This window comes from Bidens hawaiensis, unplaced genomic scaffold, assembly GCF_021521415.1.
Source record: "Bidens hawaiensis isolate Kalapana, Puna unplaced genomic scaffold, B.hawaiensis_p1.1 tig00015811_1, whole genome shotgun sequence".
Classification (NCBI taxonomy): domain Eukaryota; kingdom Viridiplantae; phylum Streptophyta; class Magnoliopsida; order Asterales; family Asteraceae; genus Bidens; species Bidens hawaiensis.
Genome location: NW_027492412.1, coordinates 272,435 through 297,974, shown reverse-complemented (window position 1 = coordinate 297,974; position 25,540 = coordinate 272,435). Strand labels below are relative to the sequence as shown.

The 25,540-nt window shown below is 38.8% G+C and overlaps 1 pseudogene; it reads right to left on the bottom strand.

Moving 5' to 3' along the window:
* Positions 1 to 15,407: 15,407 nt before the first annotated feature.
* LOC143549819 (uncharacterized) lies at positions 15,408 to 24,286 on the bottom strand (annotated as a pseudogene).
* Positions 24,287 to 25,540: the final 1,254 nt, after the last annotated feature.

Sequence of the window (25,540 nt, the reverse complement as noted above, 5' to 3'; positions counted from 1 at the left end):
ATTCTTGATCACCTTGTTAGTGATCAAGGTACCTCTACAAAGAGGGGAGGAATTGGTTATCACGAGGTTCCACCACCTTATAACCACAATTACACTTTTAACCCTAGTGTTCAGAAATCTGTTGATTTTGAAGTTCCTCAGACAGTTCCAATCAAGGTTACGAGTAAAGAACCAAGTGTTGGTAGTGGCGAAACGAGTTCGCCTGTTTCAAGTGTGAAAATTTCTGTTACGAGTCCAGTCTCATCAGATTCGGATAAGTTGTCCGAATCGGGTAAGACAAAAGAGAAGGTAGTGTTACCCACTGGTGGAGAAAAAGATAAAACCTATAAAAAGAGTACTCCACTCAACCCGTACGTCCCACCTTATGTGAGACGAACGGCCGGTAACACAGCCTCAACATCCAAAACAACCTTTGAAAAGAAAATGGAGCATAGGTGTTGTTTTAGGTGTAATAAGTTAGGACATCTTGTTGCAGATTGCCCTCTGACGCCGAAATTCAGAGGTGTGAGGCCTATTAAAACTGAGCATAAGCCTATGGTAATTGTAATACTGCAAAAAATGAAAACCCTTCAAAGTTCCGAAATGTAACTAATTCAGGTTTTCACAGAAACAAACCTCAGTTTAACTATGTTAATAACCAAACCACAAGATATAATACTTTCAATACACATAGGTTTGGAAGGCCTCACACTCAATTTCCAAGGAGATTTCCTAATAGGACTGACAGGAATTATCCAGATGCTAACTTTGGAAAGCAGAAGTACGGGATGTATAGATCCAAGACCAATTGGTCTTGGGTCCCTAGATTCTAATCCTTTACTTTATTGTGCAGGAACAATTGAACAGGGCTGCCCACAGTCTTTGGATTGTAGATAGCGGCTGTTCCCGGCACATGACGGGTAACAAATACTTGTTGCACGACTTAAAACCTGTTCAAGGAGCGAGAGTTAGCTTTGCCGGTGAAAGTGGAGGCAGAATTACTGGAAGAGGAACGGTGTCCAATGGGAAAATGACTCTTGAGAATGTGAACTTTGTAGAAGAGTTGAAGCACAATCTGCTGAGTGTGTCGCAGATTTGTGATAAGGAGTACACTGTTCATTTCACGAAGAATGAGGCGATCGTGTTGAAGCCTGGTTTTCAGATACCAGTCGAGTGGATAGTGATGAAAGCTCCACGTGATACAAATACTTATGTGATGGATATGAGGTCTACTGAAATGGCCACGGGAGAATCATGTTTAATGACGAAAGCCAGCGAATCGGAATCCGAACTGTGGCACAGGAGGATGGGGCACATTCATCTTCGGAAGATGAACCACATTGTCAGGAATGGACTTGTGATGGGCGTTCCCTTGAAAAGTTTTAACTTTGAAGACAAATGTATAGCATGCAAGAAGGGAAAGCAACACAAGAAATCCCATCTCACCAAGAAGGTCAACTCTATTGCCAGTACTCTAGAACTGCTTCACATGGATCTCTTCGGTCCCGTGAATACAAAAAGTCTAGGAGGTACTTCTTACTGCTTGGTGATCACTGATGACTACTCGCGATATTCGTGGGTATATTTTCTGAAATCGAAAGATGAGACGGCTCAAATGGTGAAGAATTTGATTACCAAAGTTGAGAACGTCATGGGTAAAACAGTTAAGTTCATCAGGAGTGACAATGGAACGGAGTTTAAGAATTTTGAGATGGAGATCTTCTGTCTTCAGAAAGGAATTGAACACCAATACAGCGCTCCGTATACTCCGCAACAGAATGGAGTGGCTGAAAGGAAGAACCGAACTTTAATTGAAGGAGCCAGAACTATGCTGGCAGATTCGAAGCTTCCTGTGATGTTCTGGGCTGAAGCGGTTGCTACAGCCTGCTATGTTCTGAATAGAGTGTTAACTGTTAAGAGACTTGGTAAAACATGTTACGAGCTTATGCATGGAAGGAAGCCCAACTTGAGTGGTCTTGAACCATTCGGGTCCCCTTGTTCGATCTTGAAGACAAACTCTAAATTTGGCGAAGTAGCCGATGAAGGAATCTTAGTCGGTTATGTTGTTGGTACTCCCAACAGACGTGTCTTCAATACTTCGACCTGCAAGGTGGAGGTGGTGTGTAACACCGACATCACAAGTTACCAACCGCCAAAACCTAGCAATGGACCTGCTGAGCTTTTCGACTATGTTAAGCTTTTTAAGTCGTTTAACATACCGGATTTGGAAATTTCTGAAGAAGAAGAAAGAGCTGCGACGAAGATGATACTTGATGAGGAAGAAAATCTATTGCAAAGACAGCTTATTGATAAATGTCAACCTTCCTCATCAAACACTATCGGTACCCCTGCTGCCTCTGCTGAAGAAGAATTTATCAATCCTTTTCACTCTCAGCATGAAACAACCATTGATGAGATCTCTTCTAATTTGGAAGATAATTTGCATGTCGGTTCTGTTCCGACCACGAGAATTCATAAAGATCACCCTTTGGATAATGTGATTGGTGATGTGTCCTCAGGTGTACAAACGAGAAGTAGCTTGAATGAACACACCTGTGTTTATACAAGCATTAAGGAGACAGGAATAATCAATGAATGTCTGTATACCTGCTTTATAAGCCAGATTGAACCGAAGAATTATCAAATGGCTTTAAAGGACAGCTCGTGGGTCGAAGCCATGCAAGAAGAGTTGGCTCAATTCGAGAAGATGGAAGTTTGGACTTTGGTTGAAAAACCAAAGAATGTGCATGCGATAGACACAAAATGGGTGTTTAAGTGCAAGAGAGATGATAAGGGGATTATTATAAGAAACAAGGCGAGGCTAGTCGTTAAAGGTTTTAATCAACAAGAGGGGATTGATTATAACGAAGTGTTCGCTCCTGTCGCCAGGTTGGAAGCCATAAGATTGTTTTTAGCGTTTGCTGCTTATGAAAAGATGAAGGTGTTTCAGCTAGATGTGAAGAGTGCGTTTTTGAATGGGAAAGTTGATGAGGTTGTGTATGTTGAGCAACCTCCGGGTTTTCCTGACCCAGACTTTCCAGATCACGTGTACAGGTTGAGCAAGGCGTTGTATGGATTACATCAGGCACCTCGTGCCTGGTATTCAACTTTATCGGATTACTTGCTCGAGAATGGTTTTGAAAGAGGGAAAATTGATAGCACGTTGTTCTTCAAAAGAGATGGAAGCGACTTCCTGCTGGTACAAGTCTACGTGGATGACATTATATTTGCTGCTTCAAAAGTCTCCATGTGTCAGGAGTTTGAAGCCGTCATGAAGAAAAGGTTTGAAATGAGTGCTATGGGTGAACTAACTTTCTTTCTAGGATTGCAGGTTGATCAGAAGAAGGACGGGATGTTCATTCATCAGACGAAGTATGTTCATGATGTGCTCAAGCGCTTCAAGATGGAGGACAGTTCTCCATATGATACTCCAATCTGCGTCAATCATAAATTGGGTGCTGAAGTAGACGGTGATGCAGATGTGGACCCAACTCAATATCGGGCAATAATAGGTTCTTTAATGTACTTAACTGCATCTAGGCCTGATATAATGTTTGCTGTTTGTCTTTGTGCACGTTTTCAGGCAAATCCAAAAGAATCTCATTTGAAAGGTGCAAAGAGGATACTGCGGTATCTCAAGGGCAAGCCGAAGCTGGGGTTGTGGTACCCGAGAGGAGGAGACTTGGAGCTGGTCGCTTACACAGATTCTGATTATGGAGGGTGCAATCAGAGTCGGAAGTCAACAACAGGAGGATGTCAGTTTCTTGGTGGCAGATTGGTGTCGTGGCAATGCAAGAAGCAGACTTCAGTCGCAATTTCAACCTGTGAGGCAGAATACATGGCAGCATCCAACTGCTGCTCTCAGGTTCTTTGGATTCAACAACAGTTGCGCGACTATGGTCTGAATTTCCTACTTACTCCTATTTGCATTGATAACACAGCTGCTATCTCAGTAACTAACAATCCCGTGAAACATAGTAAAACTAAACATATTGACATACGTCATCATTTCATACGGGATTGTGCTGAGAAGAAACTGATAATGCTTGAAAAGGTGGATACGCTTGATAATTTCGCTGATTTATATACTAAATCGTTTGACAAATCCAGATTTCAAAACCTTATTGAACTGAATGGGATGATCAATCCCGAGTAACCATGCTTTTCTTGTGATATTTTAAAAAAAAAAAAAAAAAACGTCACTAATCGCTTAAAAATATGTCGGTAACATCAGTTTGAAGGACTTGTCTTCGGATATGTTTTGGTCCTCATTTTCTACTTGTAGATTTTGAGAATAGCCATTAACCAGATTACTGATAGTGACCGGGGCGGTTTATGATGAGTTTTTCATTCTTTCGCTTAAAATTAGTCGATCATACTTAGTTAGAAAGACACATACTAGTATGTGGTCGGTCCAGCTGATCCATTGGATCTTCGGGATAGCCGTTTACCTGAAGACTTTGTTTTGGTCGGGGCGATTAATGTTAAAATTTTGAAAGAAACCGGGAAATAAAATTATTTTTCAAGTCTGTTACTTCGTAAGAAGTTCGTTAGCTATGTTAAACGGAAAATTGATCCAACCTTGGAAAATGATAGATATACTAACTTTGTGTGCTTAACTAGTGAAGTTATTAGGCTTAAAAGGCTTTAGGACAGTCATTGTATGTCATGGTAACTTTTTATGGTGCGTAAAAGTAGACGTGATACAAACTAAATCTACTTGATTTTACGTGGAAACTCCTTAAGATTTTTGCATGTCTTCATATATATCTTTCCGAATGATAGGCAGAAAAGCGATTACCCAGTCATACACGAGCCCATATGTGTTCTGATTCCCGTGAAGATAGTGTCTCAAGATACTGCAGTGATCCAGATTCGGGACTTGCAGTTAATTTCTACTTTGAAGTCTATGTATTGTAAAAAAAATATAAAAAAAATAAAAAAAATAATAATAATTTGGAGTTATTGAAACATATTAGAGATGACAAAATCAAGACTTCACAATCATTGAGTTAGAGAGAAGAACGGGAAGCAGATCAAGAATACTTACAACTTAATCAGACACTATGGGTCGAAGTCAATTCGGGGTGACTTGGGGAAAGCCAAATACGCTTTGAGGAGAGATAGGAGGCATCAATATTTCTGAGTTGTTGCCCACTTAAATTTTGAGACTTAATCGAACCTAACTCGTATCACAGAAACGATGAAAACCACTTTAAGTTATACCTGCTTACAACCTGTCTCTATATGTCATAATACAGCTAAACACGGATCTATGTGACAGTCACGTAATTAGTATGATTCCTGTTCGGATCTTTTCTAAAACGTAGCAGTCCCTATCGAGACTGAAATTTGATCCCTTATACTTTAAACTTTTAAAAGTTTTTGTACTTAGATAGTTTTATGATTTTTTAACTGGTTACTTAGAATTGATCATGTCATCTATTTCTTAAAGGGAAGTTTTAAAGAGTTAATTGAAAAATGTTCAAATTATAAGGTTTGATTTTGTAAATATAGGTGATGTTGTTAAACAGGCGAAGTTGTGAATAACTTCGCCTAGGCGAAGTTATCCGTAACTTCGCCTGTATAACTTCGCCCCTATATAAGGGTTTTCAAGAGTCACAACAGTTCATTATTTGAAAAACCAGTGAAGTTATCCTTGTTTACACAGCGAACTTATACTGATCCTACGTGTTATCTTGTTCTTCGATTTCAAACCGATCTAAAGGTTGTTTGGGTTCGTTTATCACATGTTATACGTTCTTTGATTTATCTAAGGTTGTTTCGACAACCGGGTAATACCCTCGAACCGTCGAACCTTCAATTCGGTCTTTCAAAACTTGATGTTACGTGTTAATAACCATACTGATCGTCAACATGTCCTTAAAAAGCTTGGTTTAAGGGTCCTTAATCGTCTAAACTAGCCGAAACATCGGATTTTGAATTTTGAATTATCCTTACTGTCGCCGTTTGAGATTCAGGCGAAGTTAGGGTTTAGGCGAAGTTATCCGTAACTTCGCCTGAAGCTTAAGTTCGCCTGAGGCGAAGTTATCCGTAACTTCGCCTGAAACTTAAATTCGCCTGAGGCGATGTTGTGATGAGGCGAAGTTAACATTAACTTCGCCTAGATCATTTTTACTTAATATTAATTAGACGAACTTAAAGCTGAAGCGAAGTTGTTCCCAACTTCGCCTCAACTTTAACTTCGCCTATACAGAGTTTATCACAACTTCGCTCATGGTAACCAGCGAACTTGTGTTATTCATTAACGTTTATCTAACTTGGTTAGTTTGTTGCAGATATGGCTGCGGTAGCTGGTGCTGGAGGTGCAGGAGGAGACGATGGTGATAACCAACGTCAATTTTTCCCGGGTCACAATATGTACATCACTTTAGACCCGGAGGCGAGCGGTGTGGACGATTACCGCGAGATCATAACTTTCCTCCTACGCTCGAGGATTTTTCATGCCATCACAAACACTCTGCCGATTTCCCTACCAAATATCGAAGACTTTTGGCAGACGGTAGAATACGACTGTCGTGTTGAGCCCCCGGTCATGCGAGCGACTGTGAACAATCAACAAGTTCAGTTCAATTCTGAACAGATTCGGGTGGCATTACGGTTTGGAGAAGAGACGAGGGACGATCCAACTGAGTTTGTGGCTCCGTTTCGTGATGGAGCGTTTCTCCGAATGGGCTATTCTGGTCCATTAGGCGATACACAGCGACGGAAGGGTTTTCTGCTTGATCAGTGGCGCTTCCTTATGCACGTCATGATAGTTTGCATGTCAGGAAGGAAGGCGGGCACGGATGGTATGGGTGCGACCATGCAGTCTGCAATGACTGCACTGACTTACAATAAACGCTACAGTTTCAGTCAGATGGTCTTTTACGAGATAGACAGGCAGAGGAGAGCGATGTCTCGGGAGCGGTTCATTATGTACCCACGTTTCATCCAGATGATATTGAACCATGTGGCTCCGAATCTACCTCAGAGACGACCGATAAGATACGTGGAATCTGTGAGCAAACGTATCTTTGCTCAATGCCGCACTTCGAGTGTGAGGAGCAACCCTGAACGTCGTCCCAGGCATACTCCACTGTTTGGGTTTTTAATCAACCCAGAGTATGTTCCTGCTGGTGGGGACGAGTTCAGAGATCCTCAACCGCGACAGGCAAGAGCAACTCAAGCTCCACCTGCTGTGCCTGTTGTGTCGGCTGCAGAGGATATAGATCTTGACGCTGTCTTTGGAGGTCAAGGTTATTTTGATATGGATCATGTTGAAGAGGTGCAGGTCTCTGCTGCACAGGGTTCGGGTGTGAGTGTTACTAGAGCAGCAACGTCGATGGCTGACTCAGATTTGGATGAGATCATGGATGAGGGGAGACGGTTGATGGTGTCTCGAGAGAGAACTTTTGGGAAGAGAAAGAGAACAGAGGATGATGATGAGTCAGAAGAGGAAGAAGATATACATAAGCTGATAAGAAGATCAAGACGGGAAAGGACAGGTGCTGGCATGGGAGCTGGAGAGACTTCAAGGATGGTACGTTTTGCTCCGGCCGCACTGTCTGGTATGTCTATCGTTCCTACTTCTGTACAGGTTTCAAGTACAAGCGCTGCGGATGTTCCCGTGGTGGCTACATCATCTGCTGGCATTCCATCCATCACTGCTATCCAGACGTCGACTCCGGAGATCGTGTCTCTACCACCTACAACGCTTACTCAGTCGGTGGTAGCTGCACGATTTGTAGAGTCAACGGTCGTTACTGCTGCAGGGTTATCAGGTATGGTACCACCTGCGGTTACGCCTGCTTCTGATGTCTCGCCTACGCCTATGTCAGACTCAGAGAGAATAGCTTCACTAGAGCGGATCGTGGCAGAGCAATCGAAGACTATTCAACGCCTAGTGGAAGCAAATCAACTACAGTCATCCCTCCTGGTTGAGCATGGGAAAATTATAGATGCCTTGAAGGAGTTCTTGGCATCTCAGGGGGAGATGAGCTGTAAGGGCGACGAGCTCAGGACGAAAAGAAGAAATGACCGAGACAATGATCCCAATGCATCGAAAGATGCAGGTGGTGAGCTGCCAGGAACTTCTCAAGCTCTTGGTACTTCCACAGCTGAGGGGGAGTCTGCCGACGCGGCTGGTGGTTCGGGTGGTGATGATGTGGTGTTAGTTGAGGATGACGTGATTGATGCGTTGAAAGAACTTGACGATGATATGTTCAGCGATGATGTGTTACTTGATGAAGATGTGCTGCCGAGTGATGTGATTGAGAAGATCGGTGAGCAGATTGAGATTGAGAGTGAGATTGAGGAAGGAGAGATAGTAGTAGAAGACGTTGAACACGAGATCCCTGATGTTGAGAAAGCCGACATGGGTGCTGAGATGGATGAGACTGAGTGGGAGGAGCAGCCTAGGTGGAAGGAAGGCTGTGCTCATTGGTTTATTAAGACCAAGAAGCCTGCTGTTCCAGCCATGTTCAAGAAGAGTTATAACATCAAAGGCTATGCTGAGTCGAAGAAGGGAATTATCTGTTGGATATATGATGAACAGATAAAGTTGTTTGTGGTGAAGCGTTATGATGGTATTCAATACTTCAAAAGAACCCTGAGATCTCTCAATACGTTGCCGGAATGTGAGGTGAAGGATTTGGCCAGGTTGGGCTTGATAAATAGAAGTGAAGACAACATGGCAAGAGTGATTGGGAAGATCGTGTGGAAAGAAAGCATAAAAGAGAAGAAGTTTGAATTATTAAAGCCACAGAAGGGAAAGCTCGTGGAGGATACAGAAAGGGGAATGAGAGCAGATGGCAAGCCATGGATGGTGATGAAGTACAAACCGATCTGATGCATCAAGGAGGTTCCTATGAAGACTATGCCTCAAGATGTGTTGAAGAATCTAAAATGGTGGTACGTTGATTGCCAGACTGCTGAAGCCGTGATGGAAGACGAAGATGAACAAGAAGTGCTGAGGGTGTATGATCCGATGCATCTTGTTAACTTATCGAAAGCTGATCTGCAAGTGTTGAATGAAATGAAGATATTATATATTCCTGCTTGGAAGGATGAAGCAAGAAAATATCAGCGAGTAGTCACGGTGTGTGTTAGAGAAGGAGTGCACGCGTAAAGATACAGGATTACGAGACAAGAGCTGAAAGATCAAGATATGAAGCTACTGCCAAGGGGGAGTCTGTTGGTGCATAGATGTCAGTAGTTCATATGTCTAATGTCTGTAATCGAGTCTGTAATATTGTTTATGTATTTGTTTGTTTAAAGCGAAGTTGTTGACAAGTTCGCTTAGGCGAACTTGTTAACCAAGCGAAGTTGTTGACAAGTTCGCCTAGGCGAACTTGTTGAACAAGCAAAGTTATGGACAACTTCGCCTGAGGCGAAGTTGTCGTGTATTTATATAGGTTATGGTTACTGTTTACGTAGTTGTTCAAGTTATGTGTAATTCAGTGAGTCAAGTGACGTGAGGTCGAGAGTCTGTAAGTATCACGGTTTGAGTTATTAATATAACGTGTGTTTGTTCGTATCGTATTCATGTGTTCGTGTGTGTTTGTGTTCTACGTCCGTAACGATCTACACAGGGATTCCGCACCTGTGTATATCGGGATATCTCGTGTGATCCGTCCAGGGAACCTACATATCTGTTCTTCACCGTAAGCTTATTCAGCTCACGATAATCGATACACATTCTCATGCTTCCGTCTTTCTTCTTCACAAACAATACCGGTGCCCCTACGGGGAAACACTCGGTCGTATGAAACCTTTGTCGAGGAGTTCTTGCAATTGGGACATCAATTCTTTCATCTCGGACGGCGCCAGTAATTCCCTCGGGATTGATTATGTGACCTAGAAACTGCACTTCACGCAACCAGAACGCGCATTTCGAGAACTTAGCGTATAGTTTCTCATCCTTCAAAACATCTAATACTTCTCTTAGATGCTTAGCATGATCAGTCTCACTTTTCGAATAAATCAGTATATCGTCGATGAAAACAATAACCGACTTGTCTAACATCGGCCGACATACCCAGTTCATCATGTCCATGAACGCTGTGGGAGCATTCATTAGACCGAACGACATTACGAGGAACTCGTAGTGTCCATACCGCATCTGAAACGTTGTTTTAGGGATGTCTGCCTCTTTCACTTTCAATTAATGATAGCCCGATCGAAGGTCTATTGGTGAGAACCAGCTAGCACCTTGTAATTGATCGAACAAGTCGTCAATCCGTGGCAACGGATATCTGTTCTTCACCGTAAGCTTATTCAGCTCACGATAATCGATACACATTCTCATGCTTCTGTCTTTCTTCTTCACAAACAATACCGGCGCCCCCCACGGGGAAACACTCGGTCGTATGAAACCTTTGTCGAGGAGTTCTTGCAATTGGGACATCAATTCTTTCATCTCGGACGGCGCCAGTCAGCAAGGTACTTTCGCGACGGGCTGTGCTCCTGGTACTAACTCAATCTGAAATTCTACCTCTCGTTCCGGTGGCAACCCCGGAAGGTTCTCCGGGAACACTTGGGGATAGTCACACACTATAGGAACATCTTTCACATCCTTTGCCTCCGCCGAAGCGTCAACAACATACGCCAGGTAGGCATCACACCCTTGCTTTAACATTTTCTCGGATTTTATCATCGAAATGACGTTAAGCACCGAACTTTCTTTATCACCATAAACCGTCATTGTATCACCATCCAAGGACTTTAACCTTATCAATCTACTCTTACACACTATTTGAGCCTCAAACTCAGATAGCCAATCCATTCCCAAAACCACATCGAACCCTCCTAAGGTCATTACATAAAGTGTAACAGTGAACTCACGTCCCTCTAACTCTATCTTACCATCTTTAACCATTCTCATTATCCTAACAGAAGTATCACTAGCCGTTTCTACCATAAACGTTTCAGGCACACGACTACATGTCATTTTAGCTTGCTTACAGAATGTTACATCTACGAAACTTCTATTAGCACCTGAATCAAATAAAACAGAAGCAGAAATACCATTTACTAGAAATGTACCGGTCACAACATCGGGAATCTGCTTGGCTTGTTCCTGAGTCAGCATGTAAGCCCTTGTCTTTGGCCTATTCTTCTCAGCATCTCTCTTTCCACTACCTCCAGCTTCACCTTCATTACACTCTCTCGCAAAGTGACCTGTTTTCCCACACTTGTAGCACGCGGGTTTAGCAGTACATTCCCGAGCATAATGCCCCACCTTCCCACACTTGTAGCATGCATTTGATCCCAGTTTACACTCTCCACCATGAGCCTTTCCACACTTATGACAAACATCAGTACCTTTCCCCATTTGCACTCACCACCGTGCATTTTCCCACACGTCTGACATGGTTTCCTTTCCCACACCTTACGTTTCTTATCTCTCGGGTTCCACAGCTGAGTACCGTGCCTTTTTCCATGATTATCCCACTTCTTGTCTTTCTTCACTTCCACCACAACTTCGTCCACCGCCAAGTCATCATAAACCATTTCCGCAAGTTCGAAAGTAGCAGGCCTGTTCGCCTTGACCAGTGTGTGGAAGTCCTCTGACATAACACTTGATTCTCTTCGCTTCGGTATTCACCATCTCGGGCACAAGTCTTGACATACGGTTAAACTCAATAGTGTACTCGTGGTGTGTCATCTTTCCCGCCTTCAAGTTCAGGAATCTCATATCAGCCCTTTCAACCTCAGTATCAGCACAAAACTTCCTCCTTACCATCTCTCTTAGATCATCCCATCTCATGGCCTTGATTTCAACAACAGTCTTTCTCTGTTCAACCGTTTCCCACCAGAACATAGCTTCATCACCAAATGATTGGGTAGCGAAGCCCACAGCTTGGTCGGGACGGCGCTTGCTAATGCGGATAACCTTGTCCATTGCGGTTATCCACTGTAGAGTAGCGATTACGTCACCAATACCAGTTAGCTTAGGTGGGTCACAACTCTTGAAGGTTCTGTAGTTGCAACCACCTCGGCCTCTCTTTCCCTCATTCATCTTCACAGAACGTTCCTCGCTTGATGCCTCATTCTCAGTCTTAGTATCCTTCCTGCCACTCTCCCCAGTTTTCTCAACAGTCTTAGTACGGCTTTCAGTAGACTTGTCGGATTAGAGATTCTTCACGGCAACAACAACGGCTTGAGTAATTGCAGCTTAAATAGCAGGATCGAGCTGATACTCTTCTTCTCTCACAGTCATGCTTCGTTCTTCACTAGGCTCAGTAATTGGTTCCTCGGAGGGTACTCGGTTAACACGTGGCCTACCACGGCGTCCCTTGCGTCCTCCTTGCCTAGTGGTCTTAGTACCAACCATCTGAATTCTAAAGGAAAAACACAAACATCGTCACATGAGGAACTATTTAGTACAAGGATAGTAAGACTGCAGGTAATAACAGTGGCCAGCTGGGAGTAGCTGCTCACGCTACTTTCCGTGTCCTATAAACTTCCTGTTGTGAGTCTACTTGCGCTTGGTTCTACTTAAAGCAGTTCAAGAATCAAACATTCAAATATATACAAGCAATTCTATCACTAACAATTCATATAACTTTCCTTACTTATCCCTACGCTATACGTAAGGAAATTCATGTATTAAGCTTGCTTGAGTGACACATGGCATTCTTTGACTGGCATCTTCTTTCTTACTTCTTTTCGTCCCATTCTCTGTTCGAGTCTAAGCATGTAGGATGCTTATTCTCTCGAACTTATGCTCTGATACCAACCTGTAAGGCCCCGATCCCAGGTTCCCTACTTTTGCTCGGGTTGGATTTACTCATTCACATAATTCGGAAAATCAGAGTTAATTAAAACATTTCACGGAATAAAAGTCAACCATTCTTACATAACTTTAATACTTTGTCTCAAATGGAAATTTCATAAGTCTTAAATATTAAATATAAATAACACATGACTCTTCTTTTTTTTTATTCCAATCTTCTTTTATTTGCCACGTGTCTCCCCCATGCAACCTGTCTCATCCTACTCACCTACGCGCATACTAAAAGTCAGCTACGCTTAGTGAGTTCTAGTTAATCAATTAACATATATACATTCATATTCATACTTATTTGTGTCCGAAGATACGTATTCCATATATTACTTACTATTACTCATTCATACATACATACGTATTTACATACTTTCTTTCATACTCTTCCTGTGGTATACCGTATAATATCCTACTTCTTCTATCTCATATATTATTAGGGTCGGGTCCCTACTATCTCTGATATTATTAGGGTCGGGTACCTACTATCTCCGATATTATTAGGGTCGGGTCCCTACTATCTCTAATATTATTAGGGTCGAATCCCTACTATCTCCGATGTTATTAAGGTCGGGTCCCTTTATTTCGCATAACCATACAACCATACATATCATGTCAGCTATCCATACGTTCATTTCATACTTCATTATCATACGTGCATACTTTACCTGTCTCATGTATATAATATTTATATACACATATTCATTCACAAAACCATCATATAATAATAACAATGATGCACAATCATACACGTATATTATACTTATCACATAGGATAAGTATTTAAACTATCACATAGGAGTATGCACGCAACCCCGAAAAACGTCACAGAGGAAGGGGCTAGAACTCACCTGTAGTCGGTTCCTCTCTGAGTTAAGCGTATTACCCTTCTTCAATTGAGCATGGCTAACTGTTTATTAACGTACGAGTATTAACTTTCTATTTTGATATTTTATATTCTTGAGTTAACGGATTTAACTTTTAAGTTAACTAATCCGAACCTATTATTTACAAAACCGACACCGAGCTTGTCGGTTACGAAACTAATCTTTATTCGTTAAGATCTCTATAAGTTACGAACCCGAACTTTCAAGTTAATGATTCCCTAATGAACCGGGTTAACGGTTTCTTAGCGAACTTATATCTTAACGAATCCTAACTTTATTACTTTAACGAACCGAACTTTATTAGTTTAACGAGCCGGTCTTTTTAAGTTAACGATTCTTTTAACATGCTTATAAGGTAGAGGGTTCTTAACGAGTTTGTAGGTTATGATCCTTAAACGAGTCAGATCCCGGGTTCGGGTTAAGTTCTCATATTTGAATAGAGTTTCAAGTTTTACTTAGGTACATTCAGGTCACATAGGAGTCGTTTAGGTTCCACTCAAGTTACATAGGAGTCGTTTAGATTCCACTCGAGTCACATAGGAGTCGTTTGGATTCCACTCGAGTCACGTAGGAGTCAAATCCATCCATTCGAGTCACATGGGAGTTAAACCCATTCGAGTCACATAAGAGTCAAATCCATTCGAGTTACATAGGAGTCAAATCCACTCCCACTAGAGTCGAATTCCAATCCACTCCCACTAGAGTCAAATTCCAATCCCTCCAACTAGAGTCGAATTCCAATCCACTCCAACTAGAGTCGAATTCCAATCCACTCTAACTAGAGTCAAATTCCAACTTATTTATATACGTATATATATTATGCCCAATTATTTAGATTGGGATCCAAATTTCCTACTTGGTTCAATTAGAGTTCATTTATGTCGGTTTGGCTCGGTTCGTTTTGTTTACAACTTACAAGGTCCATTCGTTCATCTAATATTATAAAACAAGAACAAGATGAAGATGAAATGAAGGATGAACCTTTAACCTAATACGTATCTTAAAGATTAGGTTAGATTAGATCTTGAATCTCTTAGAATCCTAGTTGAACCTTCTTAGATCATGAATAAGAAATCAATTTTTTTAGCTCTCTAATGATCTTGGATGGAATAGGAAGAAGAAGAGAGGTTTGTGTGTGTACAGGAGGTGTGTATGTGTCTGGAGTCTGAAGATGGTGAAATGAAAATGTCTAGGGTTTTAAGGATTAAATACCCCAAGCCCATGTACCTTAGGCCTGTAACCATTCTCAAGCCCATAATCCACCTTAATCTTATCCTTATATCTTATTATTCTCTATTAACTCTAAGTAACAACGCACGCTAATTACATAAAACTTATTTTATTATAAATCCAAAAATGTGGATGTTACCGAGCATTAAGTTTAAGCTCATTTTACAGGAATTCTATTATTTATATATTTGTTGGGCATATCATTCTTATGGTGTGATGTAAAAAAATGTGGTAACATCATAGAATTCTCATAAAAATAAAAAAATAAAAAAAAAACTTTATGATTGTTTGCTTTGTTAAATTTCTTGACCCTGAGAATGAAAGAAAACAATGCATGTGAGTATATAACACCCTAATCATCATCCGCGGATCAATTGGAATTTGTCCGATTTTTCTTTCTGAACTGTGAACCTTTTTGAGAATAAAATCATTTGGACCTCCATGTTGCAGCTCACATAAAAGGAAACTCTATGCTAACCCAACCAAGAAGTAATGATTCGGCCACGGCTAATTGTAGTAATAACTCAGCGGGGTAAAAGTTTGGTAATGGTTGCCATATCAACAGAATACATATTTCCATAGGTTTTATTTTTCTTTTCGTCATCATATTTATTAGTTGAAAAGGCAGGTCTTCTTGGCATAGGCAGACTTTGATATTCATTCCTTAACATGGTTGAAACTTCCAACATTGATGGCCTGTGCGTCCATTTTTCATCAACACATAGCAGGGCCACCTGCATGCATCTTGTTAATTTATATGTTGTAAATTTATCATCCAATGAAGGATCTATGAACTCCATTCCTTTGCCTTCTTTCCAAAGAACATATGCCTGAAATTGTTCACGGTCAATCACCAAAGACAAATAAGTTGTGCAGATCATTTTTAAATATTATAACATCATAAGTTACACCATCATATATAAGGGGTTCTCATTTGAAATCTCACTGTGGGCTAGCCCACTTGGTATTTCTAGTGATTATTTCTCTAATCTTTTAATGCCTATTCTAGTAAAGCCAATCCAACACATATGTGATCATTCCACAATCAACTTACATCTTGCTTATCACCGGTGGAAAAGAATTACGTAACTTTTATTCTTAATTAATTTAGGAGCAACTGTATTTGGTTCTGATCGTGCTAATGTGAAATAAAGGGTGAAACACATTTTGTAAAACTTTAAACATATTCCACAAAACAATCTTATGTTATTTTCTTTCTTCCAAATTCTATGGCATTTTTCTAGCAGTGGAACTCACTTGTTTGTTATTAGAAAAATAAAATGAACAGCTTACATATTCGAGGAGATTTAGGTTTTGATGCGGTCCATAGACGTTGTAGTTCTTCTTTCCACTTATGGTTTGCAGAAGGAGTACCCCGAAGCTATAAACATCATATTTTCGAGAGTATAAACCTTTCTTTACATACTCAGGAGGAACACATCCGCTGCATTGCAACAAAAGAATAGTTAACCGTCTAAAGAATTAGGATATTAATACTGAAAATTATGTGGACTAAAAATACATCTTTTGAGCACACTTACTAGGTTCCAACAATCCGGTTTGTACTTGCTTCAATTTCATTGTTCTGAAAACTTTTTGCTATACCAAAATCTGATATTTTAGGCTTCATATCAGCATCAAGTAAAATGTTGCTTGCTTTCAAGTCTCTGTGAACTATTATTAGCCTTGAGTATTCTTGGAGATACAAAAGCCCTTGGATTATCCCATCAATTATTTCAACCCATTTCTCCCAGTTCAACATCGACCTTCTGTATGGATCTACACAAGTAATTATATATCATTAGTAAAAAATATTATAAGTAAACCAAGATGCAGGCTCGTATAATCGCTTAAATATGGGATTTAGAAAATTTCTAACCATAGATGTAGAAGTCTAGGCTTTTATTTGGCATATATTCATAGATTAGCATCTTTTCTTCTCTTTCAGTGCAGAACCCCAAGAGTTTTACCAGGTTCACGTGTTGTAGTTTCGTGGAAAATGTAACCTCGTTCTTGAACTCCTCGATTCCTTGTTTAGAACTACGTGAAAGTCTTTTTACTGCTATTTCTTGTCCGTTTAATAATGTTCCCTGTGATCCACAATAAGATCAAAGAATAAGCTGATATAAACATGGAATTTTAATATTGAAACCATCGTAATCTCATGAACTATATTGGTTAATCTGTCAAATTTTAACTAAATCATGAAAATACGATTTTTTTGAGTTTGTTGTACATATATAAACAAATCACTCGTCATTAAGTAGTGAGATAAGAGTTATTCCCTCAGATAATGTGACACTCAACACTATATTGCATATAGATTCACATATGCATTATTATTCAATTATAGAATCCAAATATTTAGAATTAGACGTGTATAAGTAGATATACAAGTAAAAATATGCCTGAAATTGTTTTGACATAACGATAGAGGTATATCACACTTAAAAATCACTTTCATGATATTCTCTAGAACTTATAATCATCTAGTGGCTAGCATATATTGATTTTCAATTTTACCGTTATGGGCCGATCACTACCCCCCCCCCCCCAATGGTTCCCTCTCATGCCATCAAACGAGTATAATGCACCCATTTTATAGACTACCAAAGTTATTTTTGGTGCAGATCCAATTTCAATGATAGTTGACTATGAATAATTTGGTACTTGTAAACAAAAGAACTAAGTACCTTGTAAACTGGTCCATACCCTCCTTCACCAAGCTAATTTTCCTCCGAGAAGCTATTTGTAGCTTCTCTTATGTCTGCAAAGCTAATTACTTGCTGATTATAATATGATGATTTGCCTCTATTTATCATCGTCATTATCATAATCTTCACCTGTTTCACTATTAAAGCAAACCGAACTTGCTATCATTAGATACACATTTGGTCCGTACTTATAAATCATTAGAAGGGGAAATAAACATGATTTGACTATAGCGTTTTACCTTTATTTTTATTTTCTAAGAATGGTAGAAATTGGCAAGTAAATTTAAACGGTAAAAAGAGTCTACCTTTTGATATGATCCTTTTTCTCTTGTAACAGATTGTGAAGCCTAGTAGCATAATAACGGAAGCAATTGCCCAGAAAGTAGTCGTAAATAATCTCTTACGGTGGCCAGGGTTATCTTCTAGTGCTGCAAAGTTTTTGTCGTAAGTACATTCACTTATGAAAGTACCTTTCTTTTTTATCATCAAGGATAAAAGAAACGACGCATCAAGATTGATAAATGATAATTAACGAACAATATGCGTATAACCAACATTTATTATAACAAGAAAATAATTCAAAACTTATTACAATAACTTTGGTGATATCTAACCCTAACATGTTATACATTTATCTATGTCCAACGATCACCAGACATTTGTGTCCGACCACTTTCACTTGTGGCCAACTACTTTACTTATGGCCAGCTACCATGTAGCTCCTTAATCCCATACACCAAAATGTGATACTTGGGCGAACCCAATAGGTCCGACTTGGTTAATTACCAACAATGCGTGTCCTCATATTACACATAGCTTGTTAAGATATGTGCTTTATTATCATTGAACGTTTGTGTGTGTTGTGGCGGGTTAGAAACTATACGGAGCATCGATAGTTATTGAGCTCCTACGTGGACCAAGACAGAGGCAATATGGCTAGAAAATGTCCCGGTTTAAAAATGACAACTTGCACCATATCTTGAGTTAACAAGTCATAACTCATAAGTAAGGTACGCAAACGTCTTAGCGAGCCATATGATGTAACAAACCAACCCTCGGACCCAAATTCCATCACTGGGAGCCCTGATTTTTAACTCGCAGTTTTCTCCAATTTTACGAGTTTTGATTTATACTTTTCTATGTAATACACATTAATCTTTTGATTTGAGTAATATACACATTTATTTACGAATTTATATCATGATTAGGCACTCAATTTCAGATTTTCATACAACAGCCTATAACTAAATATTTGTGCATTCAATCTACCAGGTTAATTGTTTGAATGAAAATTTAATAATATCTAGTAAAGGGTAAATTGCATAAAAAATTTAATATGTTTGACCTAAATTGTCATTATAAATAATTAACCAGAGTAAAATAGATTTAAATATTGGAAAAAAGTGTTCATCTTCAACCAGACCAATATGGCAATATTGACCCATACCAAAAGTATATGTTTAATTTGTTATTGTTAGAAATATTTATGTGGCTTTTGACCATTTAACAATTATATAGACTAAATGTGTGTAGTCTCATAATAAAGATATCTAATTTGATGGGAGTTAATACTTTAAGGGGTTAATATGTAAATATGGCTGTTAAGATTGTTGAGTCGTTGCCCTAATTAACTGTCAGATACAACGATCATTCATTCATGCGATCACTATAACAAAATTCTCTAATACCATAATTCAATCCATCTTAATTGTAGGGGAATCAGACTCTTAATCAAGATCACCATCATGGAATACTCAAAGGAATGAATCGTCTCCATCTAGTAAGTTTTACAACCCATTATTTGTGGTCGATTAACTTGGGACTTGTAAAATTGGTATCATATGTTAAAATTGATTCAACATGAGGCATCAGAGCCATGTGTTAATTTTCAGTTAAATTATTCAATCATACGAATTGTTTCAGGAAATAAATTTTCGATTTGTGTTTTATATCATACGACGTAAAATATGATTTTGTTTTCTGGAAGTAAACAAATCGGCGTTTTGTTTTCTGCATACAAAAAAAATTATTAACTACCCATACTTTTGAGATTCACGAGAAAAAAAATTGACCGTAAACAAATAAGAATTGAATTGCATTGAATTAATACTCTGGTTATTAATGCTACCGCTTTAAAGAAAAAAAAATTCGGAGATACATTTTTCTAGAAACTTATGCCCACTTTAATTAGATTGATGTACATTAAAATTTGTTGTTGAATTATTCAGGTTGACAATTAGTTATAAATAATTAATGAGTATTAGTGTTTTGCAAATTTTCTGGAAACTAATGATACAAGAAAGTCAATGCAAATCGGTTACATGTATTGTGATTATATTTTCACAAATTTGCAAATTCTTTTGTTTTCCGATGTACGTTAAAATTATTTAATAAGTACTAGAATACAAATTAAGGAAATTCTTTTGTTTGCGTACTTCACTTCCAGATTTTGATCTTAGCGGGTTCTCTAATAAGGACACCGCCCCCCCTAAAGCCCAACATGTTGTGGCGAGTGCCTTATTTAGTGGAATCGTCAAGAGTTTAGAAGTGAAGTTTGATCTATCCCCTCGCCAAAAGGCGGTGTTTGAATACCTTCGGGCTCCTCGGGCTCAGGATTTTCTAACGGCCATCCCCATTGAAGGATTAGGCCAACGTATGTCGGGTTTGGAGTATCGGGCTATCCTTAAGTACCGGTTAATGATCCCTATGTTCCCGACGGATGAACCTTGCCCAATTTGTCGTAAGGTCTGTTTGGATTCTTTTGGTGACCATGCGGTGCATTGCAAAGAATTGCCTGGCTTTAAATACAGACATGATCTGGTTAGGGATGTTCTGTGTGATGTTCTTAAACGGGCAGGGATTTCTGCTAAAAAGGAGGCCCCTGTTAACTTTCTCACGGATCCTATTGAAGGGAGGTCTACTTTACGACCAGCTGATATTCTTGTGTTCGGGTGGGCAGGGGGGAAACACGCCTGTGTGGATCTTACAGGAGTGTCTCCTCTTGTTGGGCTCAGGGACCGTGGGTTTGTTGTGGGTCAGGCTGCGTTGAAGGCTGAATCGGGCAAAGTTGTTAAACACGAGAAAGCTTGTTTAGATAATCAACATGTCTTTCTACCATTTGCCTTTGATACATTTGGGTTTCTGGCTCCAGAGGCTGTGAAATTTTTGAGTAGGGTTCAGCGCGTCGTACACGGAACCTCTTCAGCTTCTAGGTCCCAAAGCTTCGTTTTTAGCAGGATTGACTTTGCTGTTCAAAAGGGGGTTGCGGCTCAGCTTGTTGCCCGTTTGCCTGCCACTTTATTGTAATCGTTTTATAGTAAATTATATAAAACTTCGATTAAAAAAAAAATTAAGGAAAAATTGTCATGAATTATTAAGTACATGATTTATAATTCATGTGGCTCCTTTCTTTATTCATAAAAGAAATATAGAAATGAAATCATTAAGCATGCCTACTTGTATTATGATTCATGATGATTGATTTTATTCATATATATTGTTTCCATTTAAAATGACATGACGTTAATTGATTTGAGTAATCAAACCAATGGGAGATTACTCAAGTCAATATTAAGCCCTTTAATATACATTGTTTAAATTGTCATTTCATGAACCCAACGTGAATTGGTTTAACAATTTAAATGATGGAAATAAACATATTTGTTTCATCTTACTCAACGGTATTTTGAAATAAAAATGTTTAAGAAATGATTTAATATAGCATTTTAAGTTCCATTATTAAGTGAACCAACGAGATGTTAATAGTTGAATATGATGTGTATTTTTTTTACCTATTATTTGGTGTTAGTAATAGGTTATTATTTTATATCTGATATGTTTTATTTTGTATCCTAATTATGTTTCTTATAGTCATAAATGAGCATAATATTTATTCTTTTCATGCATCAGCATCAACCTTACGATCAGGTTCCGGTTATTTGCACGGAATAGAACCTTTGAACTGAAGTAACTTTGGTACTTGGATATAACAAATTAAGTTGGCCTTGGGATTTATGAACCTTGATTAATCTTTAAGGCATGATGCTCCTCCTCCTCTTGTCAATAATTCAACGGCGGAAGAAAAGAAAATTCATGATTGGTGGGAGCATTTTAATAGAATGTCTCTTATGATAATAAAGAAATCAATCTCTCCTATCATTAGAGGAGCCATCCTTGATTCGGAAAATGCTAAGAACTACTTAGACTTGGTTGAGGATCAATTCAAAGGTACCTAAAAAACTAATGTTGGTATCACAATTCTTAGAATGTTAACTACCAAGTATAACAGGACTAATGGTGTGCATGAGCATATCATGATGATAAATGACATAGCTAACCAATTGAAAACTCTAGACATTGAAATTAGTAAAGGTTTCTTAGTTCATTTCATTATGACATCTCTCCATTCTCAGTTTGATCTTTTTAATATAAACTATAGTACTCAAAAAGAGAAATGGAAGATGAGTGAATTGATTGTCATGTGCATTCAGGAAGAAGAATGCTTAAAGCTAGAAAAACATGATGTTGCTCACCTAACCACTTTTGACTCCAAGAAGAAAAACAACACATTCAAAGGTAAGGGTGAAATGCGAAATAAGTCAAAACCCAAAAAGGTCTCTACCCCTGGAGCAAGTACTAGCATAGCTAAAGACACTCCTAAATGTTGTTACTGTCACAAGAAAGGACATTATCAAAGGGATTGTTCAAAGTTTATGGAATGGCTAGCGAAAAAAGCTATTAACCTAAATCTTATGCTTCATGAATTATTTAATGTTAATGTTCCCTGTAATACATGGTGGTTTGACTCTGGTTCCACTTCACACATTTCTAATTCTTTACAGAGATTCCATACAATAAGGAAGCTGGGAAGAAATCAGCGGACGGTTAAAGTGGGAAATAGCTTGGTTTCTGAAGTGGAAGGCCTAATATTACACATAGCTTGTTAAAACATGTGCTTTATTATCATTGAACGTTTGTGTGTGTAGTGGCGGGTTAGAAACTATACGGAGCGTTGATAGTTAGTGAGCTCCTACGTGAACCAAGACAGAGGCAATACGGCTAGAAAATGACCCGGTTTAAAAATGACAACTTGCATCACATCTTGAGTTAACAAGTCATAACACATAAGTAAGGTATGCAAACGTCTTAGCGAGCCATATGATGTAACAAACCAACCCTCGGACCCAAATTCCATCATCGGGAGCCCTGATTTTGTACTCACGGTTTTCTCCAATTTTACAAGTTTGATTTGTTTACTTTTCTATGTAAAACACATGAATCTTTTGATTTGAGTAATATACACGTTTATTTACGAACTTATTATCATGATTAGGTAGTCAATTTCAGATTTTCAAACTCAACTTTATACAGCAGCCTATAACTAAATATTTGTACATTCAATCTACCAGGTTAATTGTTTGAATGAAAATTTAATAATATCTGTAAAGGGTAAATTGCCTAAAAATTTAATATGTTTGACCCAAATTGTCATTGTAAATAAGTAACCAGAGTAAAATAGATTTAAAAGATCGGAAAAAAGTGTTCATCTTCAACCAGACCAATATGGCAATATTGACCCATACCAAAAGTATATGTTTAATTTGTCATCTCATCTAATTTGTACTTACCAGCAGCTTTTGAGAGTTCCCAGTTGTGATCATTTGGGAGCTGCCATACATTATAACCGCGAAGCCCCTTCTTTTTCGCATAAGCAACTTTATTTTTAATAGCCTCTACATCATCAAACCCAATCCAAAACGAATCAGTCACACAATAAGTTATCACATATGTCGAATTATACACCGAATTAGTCTTGTAACTTCTCATGTACTTCCTGATAAAATCATAGCTGAATGACCCATCTCTTGTAATAGCCAGACCTTTAGCCGGTGCCCCAATGCGGTTATCTTTAGCGTCCACAAGGGTCCATGCATAGCCATGATATGCTAGACCCAACACTAGCTTGCTAGCGGGTAATCCGCTTTTGATCCATTCATTGATACCATAATCAGTATTAATATGGCTAGATGGATCGTATAGGGCTGAGTGGGCCCCGGTGAGATCATCGTTCATAGGTGTATGATAGTCGTATGATCGAACATGCACCCAATCAAAATTCTTGCTCACCGAGTCAACCGGGTAACTCACTGAGTCGAGATCAGGCGAGTAATGAACTCCCACGGTCAAAATCAGTTTTTCTTGATCCGCCGCAAGTCGCCACTCGTTAAATAAGTTCCCTAAGCTGGTCATGTTTCCCTTTGTATTTAACAAAGTTGTAACATAAAGATCAAGCCCTTCAAACCCGTAAGCCCGAGCCATTTTTATTGAAGACTCGATGAATATCTTTCGATAAGTGGGGTTTTGAGTCATTAATAAAAAGTTGGATGAATTCCCATTGTTTCCAGGGTTTTCATTTTGTCGTCCATATTGACAAAAGTGGTTTAACTGATGGGTTGCTTTTTTTAACCGTGGAAGCGAACGACGATATATAAGGCTCATCTGATGCTATTTATAACCAGCTCGTGGGTTGACGAGTTGATGTATGTGAAAGCACATATGAGGTGAGTGAAAAGAGCCGAGTTTATGTTGGGGATCGGGTCTATGCTGCCAGTGTACCAATAACCGGCTTTGATCCATGCTTGTGACGTTGAAGTTTTCCATTGTAAAGAGAGGAAAATGAAGATGACCATAAGGGAAAGGATACTCATGAATTCGGACAATAGTTAAATGGCAATTTGTTTTTTTTTTCTTTTTGGTTAGGCAATCGTGTCTTTATATGTACGAAACCACTCCATATTTTGTATTACTTGTAATTTTTCTATGTAGGAAACTACTCCGTATTTTGTGTTAATTGTAATGTTTCTATTTTTACATAATTTATGTTGTTATTATAGTTAATACTTATTTTAGAATAGTGTATAAGGTCTATTAATCAAGAGGTTATCCTGGCATATATAAGCGCATATGTTATACACTTGTGTTTGTAAACACTATACGTCGTATATGTTATATAGTGTGTAACTTACACGCCGTATAACATATGCGTCGCATATGTGTTATGTATATATATATAGTTTTCTTGTTCTTAATTTGTATGTATAACTTTCATTCTGATTGAAATACAATTTTCTTTCTCTGAATCTTTACTTTTTTTCTTTCTATGTCATCGTTTTCAATTATTACATGGTATAAGAGCAAGGTTCTTTATCCTGCTCTTCGCCTCACCGGTTCCCTCGTTTCGCCGATTTTCTCATCTTCCTTTGATCATATTCTTTGATAATTTTTGTGTTCTGTTCGGGAATTGATTGTTCTTTGACCAATTTCGTTTGTTTCGTTCAATCTCTTTTGAGATTTCATCTCTTTTCTATCATGTTTCTTTATTCCAAAAGATTTAACCGTTCAAATCTCACCAGAAAGTTTTCTACATATCATACTCTGTATTTTGAACAGTTTCTCAAAGTGTCAGACCATTTCTTCTTCATTCTCACACAAAAAACTTGCCAAATTGTTCATAATCTCCTTATACGTCGTATATCTTCTTTTCTGCATATCTTTCACGACGTATAAGTCATTTTCTTGTGAGCGTGTAACTTACACGCCGCATAAATCTTATACGCTAACTTATACGTCGTATAAGTCAATCCAGCGTATAATTTGTTCTTTTACGCTTCTGCTTCTCGTGCGTTTGTTTAATTCAATGGCAGACTCAAATAGTTCTGTTGTTCCGAGTATGTCTATCGGTTCTTCGAACCCTCTTACCTTCACCCTTTGGATCATCCTGGTATGATCCTTATTTCAAAATTCTTTGATGATACTGGATTCGAAGCTTGGAAAAGATCAATGGACATTGCTCTCTCAGCTAAAAACAAGCTTGGTTTCATCAACAAAACTTTAACCGTGCTGAATAACGAGCGACAACTGGCAGTTTAGCAGCTTTGTAACGA